This window comes from Paroedura picta, chromosome 9, assembly GCF_049243985.1.
Source record: "Paroedura picta isolate Pp20150507F chromosome 9, Ppicta_v3.0, whole genome shotgun sequence".
Taxonomy (NCBI): domain Eukaryota; kingdom Metazoa; phylum Chordata; class Lepidosauria; order Squamata; family Gekkonidae; genus Paroedura; species Paroedura picta.
The window spans coordinates 48,897,670-48,910,903 of NC_135377.1; the positions used below are offsets into that span (position 1 = coordinate 48,897,670).

General features: G+C 41.7%; 1 protein-coding gene and 1 long non-coding RNA gene across 2 annotated transcripts in view; one reads left to right on the top strand and one right to left on the bottom strand.

Moving 5' to 3' along the window:
* Positions 1 to 13,234, top strand: part of PTPRM (protein tyrosine phosphatase receptor type M) — a 525,104-nt gene that overhangs the window by 162,887 nt on the left and 348,983 nt on the right. The window lies entirely within an intron of this gene.
* The window catches only part of LOC143844912 (uncharacterized), a 47,328-nt gene that overhangs the window by 33,951 nt on the left and 143 nt on the right, over positions 1 to 13,234 (bottom strand). Inside the window, exon 2 of the long non-coding RNA XR_013234192.1 lies at positions 5,133 to 5,228. This is a non-coding gene — a long non-coding RNA (uncharacterized LOC143844912). The remainder of the gene's footprint in view (positions 1 to 5,132; positions 5,229 to 13,234) is intronic.

Here is a 13,234-nt window from a genome sequence, read left to right on the forward strand (position 1 = left end):
ATATCCGTCTGTCCTCCGCTTTATTCTCACACCACCCCTGTAAAATATGTAAGGCTGTGAGTGAGTGACTGGCCCCAGGTCATGCAGCAAGCTCCCATGGCAATAGGGGAAATTAAAACTTGGGTCTCCCAGCTCCTAACCACTGTATCACACTGAGTTTCCCTAACTTTAAGATAGTGTTAAAAAGAAGAAAAAGATGAGATGCCTCTATAGGGTCATGAAGTAATCAGAGTTGTGAAGTTAGAAACAACTCTTCACAAGAGAGTTGATCATCTTGGCTGGTGGCTGTTAGTTTAAAAATCCCCCTGGTGTGTCCAGTGATACTCCCACAGGTTGGGGTAAGAGGGTGTTAGTTGCCACCAGTAATTGAACAGAGGACTGTTTTAATGGGTTTTTAATGAGGGATCTGTATTTTATGTGGGGTTTTTACTGTGTAACTGTGGGTGGTGGGATATAAATCAAATAAATAAACAAACAAGCTCATTAAAAAAATCTAAGAAGAGAGAGGAAGAGTCAGGTTAATGATCAGTTGGAGTGAGGAACATATCAAGATATTGTCCATGCTAATTATGGAAAAAGGACATATTTTTCCATTAGACAGTATTATCCAGTTTGGATCAGGACATTCAGGAGAAAGGGAAATGTGTTTTCCTTTCCAGTCTCCTACTAATGAAAACAGAAATGGTGAATAGTTGTATAGTAGGATGAAAATGAAACCTTGCAATAACATTTTATGGTAGAAACTCTGCTCTTGAATTTAAACTTCAAAAAAAGAAGAAAGAATTGTTATCAGCTTCTCATCTAACAGTGAAAACTGAAAGCTAATTATTTCCTATGAGCAAAATAATTCCACTAGATGCATTAAACAGTATTAATCTAAACTTGCCTATCATTGATATTTTCAAGTCAGTGATTTTTTTTCTTGCCATGACCTCTGAGAATTTTATTACTGATATATATTGCAAGTGACATCATTATCAAAAAATGAGGGAATATCATATATTTAAAAAATAGCCTGGTAATTGTCTCTCATCTCCCTTAAAATTAATGATATCAGTCTGTCTATTGAGCTGATAATGAAGTGAAAGTGATATAGACTTAATAAAAATCTCTCCCCACCAAATTTAATTAACATCTTTTAAACCAAAGTTGTTGGTGAGTTTTATTTCCTACACCCTGAATAATTAAATAGCAAGCTTCCCTTCCTTTTTTTCTGATTTTCACTGACTCCAGAATAAGCTGTAGCTGTTGGGTATTATATTAATTTCAATCATTTTTTTTTACAATGGGGCTGGTAGAAAGAGCAGTTCCCCATCTCCAGCAGACAGACCTCAAACTACCACAACTATCCCCTGAGCCCAGCCAGTAGAATCCGTGGTAAAGACATATCCAAGATCCAACAGGCAGTTGAGAATCCAAGGAAGAACTTTATTAAGCAGAATCTACAGAGCTGCTAGACAGGGCCAAGATCTCCTAAGCAAAATATCTTGGCAATAACAAAGAACAATAGATACTTCATAACAGATATAGGTTATTCTCAATAAGGGAGGGGGAACATAGGCATTTAGACGGGAGAGTAGAGGGCACCAAAGGAGTTCACAGGCTGCCAGAAGGCCAGGGTCTATACAGCTATATTTCTGTTGAGTCTGTGCTGTCTATACAAGGTTGCGAGAAGAATGTGATAAAGCGAAAGGAAGAAGACTCCCCGCTGGGAAAGTAGGGGAGTCATGGAACCTGAAGACAGATTTACAGTTTTACAACACCCGGCCTTGCCAGGCTTGAAGAAATGAAACTAAACAGGCATGAATCGGGGTTCATGACACCCAGAAACTACACAGACAGAGAGGGCGAGGCTGTGGGCATGTGTCGGGCATGGTAGCCGAAAGGCCTGAGGCAACCTGGCTTCCTGCCTGTTGTTGGGGGCAGTTAAAACCACTCCTTTAAAACCTCCAAATTTTGGAGACACACCAGTTAAGAAGAGCATTTCTAGTAGCTCGCTTAAACATCTTTCCCTCAAATGTCACCCGAGGTAGATTTTTGAAGATCCCTCCTCAGGAGAGATACTGTTTACATGGATGTAGTGTTCCTGACACGTTGTACCATATACTTCTGGTGTGTCCTAAGTTTGAAGTATTTTGTCACCCATTAGTTAATTATCTGAAGAAATTCAGCTGTGTTAACGAGAAACACTGGATTCAAATGATACTAAATGTGAGGGACACAGCAACTATTATAAAAGTAGCAAAGTTTTTACTGGCAATTTTAAATGAAAATCTTTTACAATAGATTTTACATCTGAAACTGTTTGAAATTTTCATTTTATGCTTTGCAATTATATGCCAATAAAGGTACTCTGAATCTGAATCTGAACCTCAGCTAAAGCATGAGAGTAGAGGCACAGGAGGCAGCTGGGTATAAAAGGAAGGATAAGGGAAGTGCTGGGGGGGTCAGATGCAAGGAAGAAGAATGGGAGCGGATGAGTGACGGAGGAGAAGGAAGAGAGACAGTGACAGCAAGAGAGAAAGACTGGGTCATGGAATGAAGGAAAGCAACACCAGAGAATGGAAAAGTGGCATGAGAAGAATGGTGAGGAAGAACTGGAGGCCAAGGGAGCAAAAGGAAGGGAGATGCAGAGCAAATGAGGGATGCTGACCCTTAGAAGTACCCCAAGGTTTTCATACTCTTATGTGGGCAAATGGACTCTTAAGGATCAGCATTTCATTTTGCTGTATGTAAGTTACAGACTCATTCAAGCAACTAATAAAACATGAGAAATGGGTATTTTCAGCACTCACAATTTTTTCCCCACTCTCGATCCTGCTGAATTCTGGTTGATCTGAACCCAGGTCTTGCAACAGATCTGTAATGTTTCTTTTTTCTGACTCGAAACAGCTTTCACCCAGATGCTGCCTTCTGCACTTGAATTGCTCTAATTGTCAGTCTTCTCTCTCCTCCCTGCTTGGTCAAGGGGAGGGGGCAGTGCCTATAGGGGCCTTTTAGCTAGAGTGGGTGTGTGGGTGTGTGTGAAGCTTCAGCCATTTGTCTCTTGCTTGGTTTCTGGCAGGAGCAGTGCTTTCAATTCCAGGCTTTGCATTTTGCACTTCAGTACTTCTTGTATAAAGTTAGGGGATGCTTAATATTTAACACTTTCCTTAAAAAATGATTGTAAGTGGGGGGGGCATTTTCAAGGGTCTTTACTTATGAGTATACTGTTTCCTGGTGTTTTCTCTCACTTTTCTTCCCAATGTCTCCTCCTGACTTTAAGAAACAAATTGCCAAGCTTGGAAAGATAGAGCATCCCATGTTTCCCCCCCAAATGAAGCTCATGTGGGTTGAGCTTTAACTCATTCTTGTATGAGTGTTTCTTTCATTACTTATCGAGCTCAGACAGATTTTAGGTAGCACTGGAAAGGAAAGGGTCTGCTTCTGTTGGGAGCCAACCAATCAGCAGAGACCTCAGTACAATCAGCAGAGACCTCAGTGCTGGAGGAGTGGATGGGTGGTGGGGAAAGAAACTTTGAAGGCTTTTGCACATTAAAAAGAATGCCATGGGCCCACATTTCCTCACTGGTGGAGAAAATCCATTCTTGGAGATGCCAGAGAATAAGTAGTATGACTGCAAGGTCACACTTCAGCTGTGCAGATGGGGGGGGGGGACCTCAAGCAACATCAGAGTGCAAATCGGGGTCAGGCACAGATGGCTTTTCTTAAATCGAGCCCAATGAGCTTTAAAAGTCCAGTGCAGATAAGCTCCTGTTTCTCAGAGAAAAGAAGGGCCATTCTACCTTAGATAAATATATGATGGATTCCTCAGGTTACATTTTATTTCCAAAATAAACAGCACCATCCATAGATGTCTAATTGCATTTATATTGAATGAAATATTCTGGGCACGTATTGTGCTGTAAAAGAGGTATGTTTGAATGTTTTGCTATACATTCAGAATTTGGGTTCATTTTTCCTTGAATACATAGGTGCAACCAAGCATCTTCTGATAATATTAAATGGAATTGTTCTATTAAAAACTTGTCAGCTTTTATTTTTTAATGTTCAAGCAAAACTAAAACAGTCTAATCAAAACAGTCTTTGCTAAATTGTACTGTAATTATTCACATTTACAGGACAGAAAGACAAAAATCAAAATGTTTTAAATGCCACATTTGATTCAGCTTCAACAGACAATCAGTCAAAGTGAACCGGTTATAGATTTTTAATGGAGCTTTCTTCCCTGAAGACTTATTAAGTGATCTAATAACAGTGCCTGTGTTACAATTCTTCTGATTACAGTGCTTGCACTTTTAATATTGTCATCTTCAAGACTGAATTTGATATCCAGCCTGCTGGGGTATAGCAATTCACCATAGCAAGCCAGCTTGGTGTAGCAGTTAAGAGTGTGGACTTCTAATCTGGCAAGCCGGATTTGATTCCATGCTCCCCGCATGCAACCATCTGTGTGACCTTGGGCCACAGCACTGATAAAGTTGAGCAGTAATATCAGGGCTCTCTCAGCCTCACCTACCTCACAGGATGTCTGTTGTGGAGGGAGGAAAGGGAAGCCAACTATAAGTCGCTTTGAGACTCCTTCGGGTAGAGAAAAGCGGCATATGAACCAACTCTTTTTCTTCATAGTTACTCAACTGGACAGAAAGGCTCTGATAAAGCAGGGGTGAATAAGGAGTAGATTGTTTCTACTGGATGCATGCTGCAGCTCCTACCTTCATGGCCAACCTGGAACTCCTTGCGGAAATTACTCAGAATCTGGACATATTATAGTGTAGAATCATAACGTTGGAAGGGATCATACATGTTCATGTTGTTGTTATTATCATGTTAATTGTTATTGTTGGTATAATGTTATTGCTGTTATCACCTGTTGTTATAATGTTATCTGTATCTTTCTCCTGTTTCTTGTAAACCGCCCTGACCCTTCGGGGAGGGTGGTATATAAATATAATAAATAAAATAAATACAGGCCTTCTAGTCTTAACCCCTTACTTTTGCAGTGAACCACAGGGGAGGTTTGGTACTCTGTCGAGACATAATATTGCTTTGTCTGGATTTTCCAGGGAACCCCCCCCTCCTTTCACTAGGTCAGGAGACCACAGCCCTTATGGCAGTAGCCTCTTACTCACCAAATCTGCAACAGGGTCCAGGAAGCCAGACTTGAGTGGTCAAGGCCAGACAAGGAACAGCTTCAGCAGGGAGTCGAGGGAGAGCAAGTAGCACAGCTGCAGAACAAATGAGAATATCAGAAATCAGGAAGCAAAAAAATAGGGTTGGGCGCTTCGTTATCTGAAGCAGCTGGTCTCTCCTGGCTCAGTGAGCGCCGCGCTGCAGGGGGGGGGGGAGAGCAGAGGAACAGGCGTCAGTGCGCTGGTGGGCACACACACACAGGCATGGAGCTCCACGCCTGCATGTGTGCGCCTGCCAGCAAGCTGACGCCCACACCTCCCCCCCTGTGGCACTTGCTGTGCCGGGAGAGACTGGCTGCTTCGGGCGCAAAAGTGCCCAGCCCTACCAACAAACTCTGTAGCTGAGCATGCTTCCTGAAGGGAAACAGCAGCAGGAAGGGAACAAGCATTAACTATTCTTCCATGCTGCCCAGTGGCTAGTGCAGGGTGCTGAGCTTTTACCAGGGAAAGAGCTGAGCAGTGCAGAGGCAGGAACCTTAAAAACTTAGGTCACAGTCCATGGAAGCTCGTGAATGGTGATGGCCAGATGCTGGGAACCAACGGAATGGAGCTGGAAAGTGGGAAAGGGATAAAAGAGGAGAGGTTGAGGTGAAAAAGTTGAGGGATTGATTGTTTGTACTGGCATGCCATAGCCTCTTGGCTGGGTCAGGAGAGACTGTTATTAGTTGATCTATCTGAGGCCCTCTAGAGCAGTGGTCCCCAAGCCAGTCTGGGGACCGGTACCGGTCCGTGGATCATTTGGTACTGGGCTGCGGCTCCTCCTCCTCCTCCCTGGCTGCTTCCTTGTGGGCTGCCCTGCCACTCTGCCGCCAGTTCACCTGTGGTGCTCTCCAGTGGCTGCCTTGGCTGGGGCTCTCCCTCAGCATGGCACTGTGCAGCTGCTGCTGGCAGCGCTCCCCAGCGGGCGGTGGGAAGTCAGAACACTGGCAGGAAAGCAAGGAGAGCAGGGACTCAGGTGGCTACGACGTCCCTTGGCAAAAGACTACCCCCCCCCCCGGGCCTCAGTAAAATTGTCAAGCGTTGACCGGTCCCCGATGATAGAAAGGTTGGGGACCACTGCTCTAGAGCATCCCATTGGGAATAAGCAAGACAGCAGAAAGTAATTTTAACTCAAGGAGGGAGAAAGAACGAGACACTCTTCATCAGGTTTTCAACAACCATTAATAAATACAATTTACCACAATTTAAACCACAGTTTAATATTTTTCAAGATGTGGAATGTACTTGGGAAGTGTGGGGCAGTATTTTTTTTAATTCAAAAATACTATATAGAAGAACGAAGAAGCCAGTAAATAAGAGGAAAATGTTAAAAGATTGCTAGTTGATTTTACTTCCTGAATGTTTGATGCATATTTTAGAGAAAATGTTTGTATAATACAGCTGCATAGTTCTTATCATGCTAGATCAGCGTTGTGGGTTATAGTGTTAGAGTGGATTGGGACTGCACTACCACTGATAGAACAGGTTTATGGCTATTTTTATATCTGTCTACAGTTGGGATCTTAGATCACCTTTGCCCTGATTTGGTTGGTGTGCCAGCTGCTGCCTTTTCTAAATAGGGAGGATCTAACCATATTTATCCCTGCTTTGTTATGTATTATACATTAGTTTTCCTTTGAAGACTGTCTGAAACTTAATTCGGTATAAAACATTAGAAAATTCTTGATGGATGTTAATTATCTGTGTAATATAGTGTGGCATTGTGATCAGAATCTAGTACTTTAAGGTAAATTCTACCCTGAGGAATGCATGGATGATGATGATGACTATTATTTAATTTTTAGATCGCCATTCTCCAATTAGGTCTCAGGGCGGTTTACAGCATAAAACAGTTAAAAACGCAATAAAATCCCCATAAAACCCCAAGTTACAAATTACATAATACAACATATAACATATATAAGCGGCAGCGGCACAATTCTAATCACAATTACCCAACTTCCCCCATGTTCAGCCTGGTGGGAAATAATATTCAGAAGAGGGTGGATTGTGCTTCTGCAACGGGAAGGATAAGTGACTGCTATCACTTCTTTCTGTTGCAGGAGATACTTGCATCATGCCAATAGTAGAGGAAATGTAGGATCCAGACCTCCATTTCTCCCACTATAGGCTCATTTCAAGCAGGCTTCTATAGCTGGAAATATGAGCTAAGAAAGACATGATGTTATCATCCAGCTCCTTCTGTACTTGCCCAGTGGCAAAGGCAAGAGGAAAGAATAGAGGTTGTGCTGCCTGCTTCTCTGGTGCCAGATTAGCCCAGGTGCCCTTTTCCTGTTTCTATTGACTGTATGATATAAAATATAACGCCTCCTCTTATGCAGCTCAGATTATGCAGGGAGAATTTGGTAGGGCTGACCTCCCAAGTAAATGTGTGTTGGTTACAAGCTTAGTTGGCACAAGCTTAGTTTCTAATGTATTATCTGATGTGTAAAGATAATTAGGACATAGTCACATGAACTTAAAGGGGCAACACATTATTGTAAATATAGCAACTACTTCCAACTGGCAAGTGTTGTAAAGTAGACCAGTAGTCTTATCACTGTGTTATGGGGGTTGGTTGGGGAGATTGTCTCTTGCTCTTCCATCAACAATATGTAGTGGCATTGAGTCAAGTTCAGCCAAGTATGATTTTTTAAATTACCGTAATTGCTGGCGTATAAGACTACTTTCCCCCCCTGAAAAACATGTCTCCAAGTGGGGGGGGGTCGTCCTATACGCCAGGTGAACTTCAGTTAGGATAGACATAGCTGCCCATAGTAACCTCCCGATGCTTGCCCGGTGCCCATAGTGGCCTCCCGATGCTTGCCCGGTGCCCATAGTAACCTCCCGATGCTTGCTCGGTGCCCATAGTGGCCTCCCGATGCCTGCCCGGTGGCCTTGGTGGCCTCCCGATGCCCGCCCACCTCATTCTACATACTATCCAGTATTGCACGGTATCTAGTGCGGCCGCAGCAGGTCATCAGCGTGGCTGCGGCGAGCATCAGCAGCAAGACAGGGGTGCCAGCCTTTTTGCCGTGACCGGCCCGTTCTGCTTGGCAGGAAGCAGCGGCGCTCCGGCCCACCCCTTGTCTACACAGAACTCGCACATGCACACTTGTGCACTAGTGCTGGTCACAGGGAGATGCAGGGGCAGGCTGGAGACGCTGCAGTCGTGCTGTGGCCCTACAATGGTGACAAACTCTGTATTTTGAGTAGAAATGTTTGGGGGTCATCTGATATGCCGGCAAATACGGTATTAGGGATGGGTGTGAGCTTGCTCACAAACTAAAGATAATAAGGAATTTGAGTTGGTTTGTGGCTGGTTAACTGGCATGAAATTTCCACAAACTTACAAACTGTTGAGGCTGTTTGTGAATGGATACATTTCCAGATAAACCACCTCTGCTGAATCGAAATATTTACCAAACTTCAAAGAATTTGGAAGCCAAACAGAGGAACATATGGGGGAGATCAACTGTGGCTTTGCTGTCTTCATCTTGCACAGGATCTATTTTCTACATTCCTGAACCTTTTGAATCTGCTCCTGTTATTTCCTCAGAAAACACTTTCCTTCTTGGGATGGTCTCTAACTTGAACCCTATAAACCCAATCCTTGGAGGGCAGGTAGAGGAGGATCATCTGGAGATCCCCTGCAAATTTGGTTTCTCTAGCATATCATGGGTCTGTTGTACTGCATCATGAACCTCATGAACTGGGCGAGGGACCATTGCTATTCCTTGTGGTGTTGTCCCACACTGTTTTCTTTCTCTGGCTAGTAAAGCTGCAGCCTGTCCTTTCATAAGGATAAAGAGTAAGGCTTTGCTTACAAAATTATTGTGCTGTGTTGCTGGATTCCCAGGTCGTGTTTGTGGTGGCAGCTTGTGAAGCAAATGCTCCTAACATGCATGCTTCCACTGCTGATCAGAAGGAGGGAGAAAATAGCTGAGATTGGATCACTATCTTTTCCTGCTGTGTGGTTGTTCCAGTGGCAGCCACTTTTGTAGATGGAAGACACTCCTAACAGTTCCAGCAACAGTTGCTGGAAAACATTAAGGGGAGGAGCCTGGTAGACTGGTCAGGGGTATGAGATAAAAAGGGGCTGGGAACATCTCTTAGAGGTAATATTTATATATTATGAATTATTTTTGCTATTTTTAAAGTAATAGTAAATAACACCAGGAATACAACTCTTCCAGGAAACTTCATAGAATTGGTAGTGTAGCCATTAGTTTTTTTCTGCTGAAGATCTTCTCACAAACAGCCCATTAAGGACGTTTTACAGAATAGCCATTTAATGACAGGTGCCACATTATTGTGCTCCATATTTCTATAAGGGGTAATCTGGACAATGTAGTTGTTTTCACACCTGACAGTATTATGAAGACAATTTGCCATTATTGGCCAACAGCAAATAGATAATTAGCTAGCTGACAGTTACCCTTCTACAGATACCATCAGCCATAGCTGTAATGACAGGCTGCTCCCAATTACCAAAAATTTATTGCAAGGTTGGTTGGGCAATCTGAACATGTACATAGATCAAACCATTAGTCAAACATTAGTCCAGTAGCTTGAAGCTGAGGCGAAAATTGAATTTCTATACAGGTTGAACAGCTTATTTTCTTTTCACCTTTAGATACATTCTTTTAGCCTGTCCCTACAAAAAGTAAAAATATCAGTAGCCTTTAACTATTTTCTCACCATGGTCTCTTATAAAAATGTAATATGAAGTTTGATTCTTGGTCCACCTTCCTTTCATTTGGTTATCCTCTCAATGCCGTTTTAAGGAGTCCCAGGTTTTAGTAGATTTTGGTGATTCAATAGATTTTTGTGCATCTTTTGCAAAGAGATTTATGTCTATTACATGTATCTCTGTTGTCATATTTGCTGCCATGTTGGTTTTTCTGATCAAAAGCTTAGACCAAATATGCAGCAAAATTAAAATGTAGAATTCTCAGTTGGTATTGGGAGGCTGTGCCATTTCAAACTGCAGGAGAGAGTAAGTAGAATTCTCTGTACAAACTCCCTGTGAACAATAAAATCACGTCCTAGAGGTTGTAGCTCTTCCCTTTGCAAGTTGTACTAGTTTATACTTTTCAAGGAATTATTAATGTAAGAGAACTTTGGAAAATCAAATTTGTTTAATAATCCAAAATGGTACAGTCCATTCTATAGCCGCATCACTCTAGCCTTGTTCTTATTGCAGTTAATACATATATAATGTATGTGAGTTGTATATTTTTATCTTGGAAATTTGGTGGTCTATAAAACATATAAAATAAATTCATTGATTTTTGGTCATCTTTCTTTATATGCCAATAAAGGTCTTCTGATTCTAATTGACTGAATGTGTATGATTTTCTTTGTGTGAACTGAGTGATTCGGTTGTTACGTTCAATACAGGTACAGAAAGCCATATGGTTTGAACCCCACATTTCCACAAGTATTAGGCTCTAGTTTCATTTTTAAAGTGAATACAGTTACTTTAGTCATTTTAATGAGTTATAATGAATACACATACATCTGTTTGTAAGAAAGAACCATTCCAACTGATGCCTCTCCAAAACCCTAAGATGCAGGGTCATTCGCCATTTTTTCCAACAACTCCAACACTGGTTCTGGAGTCTTTGGATCCAGGTTTAATTACATCAGTGTTTCAAACTTTGAACCCTCCCACTCCAAGCTGCAGTTCATCTCAAGCACCATGATAAGGTATCAGCTCCTGCCTCAGGCAAACCAACTTTAGTTCTGTCACATTCTTGTCCCAAGACATGGATCCAGACAAGGCCTCTTTCAATTCCATTTAAGAATTCATATTTGAATTTGATAGATTCATTTTCTACCTTCTGATGCAGCTCCATTTTGGGACAGTGCCTGTGCAGGCTGGCCATGGACATTTTCTTCTAAATTCGAATAATTCCTGTAATGGTGCGTCCTTCCCCTACGTAACCACACATGCATGAATTTTCATGCCATGCACCTTGTGTCTTACAGAGAGCAACCCCCTCCCCTCCTCCCTCTTTCTCTTCTGCAGCCACATATGTTGGATATGTCCTAGTGTTGCTCTGGTTGGATTTGGAATTAGGTTTGGAATTAGGCCTTTTTTGGACAGTATTCTCATTTGCACTTGTTCATCAGTCCGATATTACTATTTCTGTCTTGAACTAGTGGCCACGTTTGGATTGTTGCCCACTTGTTGTAAAAGCTTGGCGATGGAGGCTTTGTTTTAAAAATGCACTGTTTTGTAAAGATCCCCACCTAGATTACCATCTTCTTTGTCAGGAAAAGTCTCATGTCTTTGGCACTTGCAAGTTATGCCAAAAGTTTCTGCTGAGGCACCTTGGATAGAGCATTCAGATTAAAGCCAGCCTTATGGGAAAATGTGCTGTCTGTAGCCCCTCCTAAATCAACCTTGAGGGAGTCAAGTCCGAGATCGGATCCTGTGGCTATGGCTCCAAGAACAAGGCTGGGCCTTCTGTCAATTGTATTGGTTCCAACGAGTCTGATGTCCAAGACCAACCAGAAGCAGTCTGCTGTGGCAGTTACTGAAAGTAAAGAGCCCAGGCCTACCGCTCTGCGCCTGCCTTTAAGGATGCTTCACATTCACAGTTTGAACCTCCTTCAAAGCATAGAAAATCTAGAGACAAGAAGACTTATAAAACAAATAACTTCTGCTTCTTCTGATCAGAGTCCCGAGAAGCTGAGGGCTTCACCCCTTCTCAGTCCTTAGAAAGGCACCTATCCTTCTTGGACATTAGTGAGGCAGGCTCTCAAATTGTAAAAGAGTGGGGGTACACTGACCATCAAGAGATGAAGTGGAAACAGGTTCATGAGAAAATCAGGCTTCTATGAAGCTAAATTATTTTAGTATTTACTGTTAATGTCAAGATACAAAGTTTTAGCTACTAATGTATTTTTAACAAATCATAAATCTTAGTATTTTAAATCAATGTATGTCTGTCTTAATGAGATCACATAAGCAAGCCAGTCATGCAATAGATACACCATTTATTTATATTTCTCTCATATATTCATAAATATATGAGAGAAATATAAATAAATGTTTGAAACAAAGTTAATTAGAATGAGAACACTATAAACTTGCAATTGTTCTAAAGAATTCTTAAAGATTCACCTGCAATCACAGCAAGTTGAGCTCTAAATGTGGTGATAATAAACACTAGAAATTTTTCACACAATATTGTGAAAGTAGGCTAGCCTCAAACTAGATAAACTCAATTGAAATATTGAATTAAAAAAGGTAAAGTGAGTGATCTTTCCCAAATGGTTGAATACTCACCAAGCCATAGCAAATTTGAGTTTTTCAATGCTGGATTGTAAACCTTCAACGTTAATCCAAACATACACATGTTCTCTCACATTGAGTTTTTATAATGAAAGCTATGCAAACAGTCAAAATAGATGACAAGTGCAGCCACAACCCTACCAGTAACAACAAACCTAGATCACAAAAAGTAGGAGAGATCCTGACAGGAATTCATGCTTTTTTGGAAAGTATTTAAAATCCTGTGAAGGCTCCTGGCAGCATAGAAGAATTGAGGGATCCTGCCCATAGGATATGAGGCGTTTGGTGTGAAAAATGACATGTTTGGTTGTATAGGGTTGTGTAATCTTCCCATTACAGGAATGGTTTCAGGCTAGAAAGAAAATGACTGCAGCCTACCTGTACAGATAGAGACCCAATGTGTGTCTTTCTAATGCAGTCAATGACCAACAGTTACTGGTAACCAACTAAGTACCCCCAGTAGTAGGATAATTGAACTGAATAATGGATTCCTGAAATATGCCTCTAACCCAATTACATGAGGTTTCTGTAGGTGTTTTTGGAATTTCTCTTGCCAAGACTGCTGTCAGCATAATGACATTAATGTTTTGCTGCTTTGAACAACTTGTGCAAGAATTATTTGTGTACTTACTTAAGCAGTGGATAAATTCCTTAATTCTTTGAGATATTTCATAAAAATAACATAGGAATGTAAGAAGGCAACATTCCTGAAATTAGCTGATACTTGGAAAGCAGATTTGAGACAGATGGCAGGTGA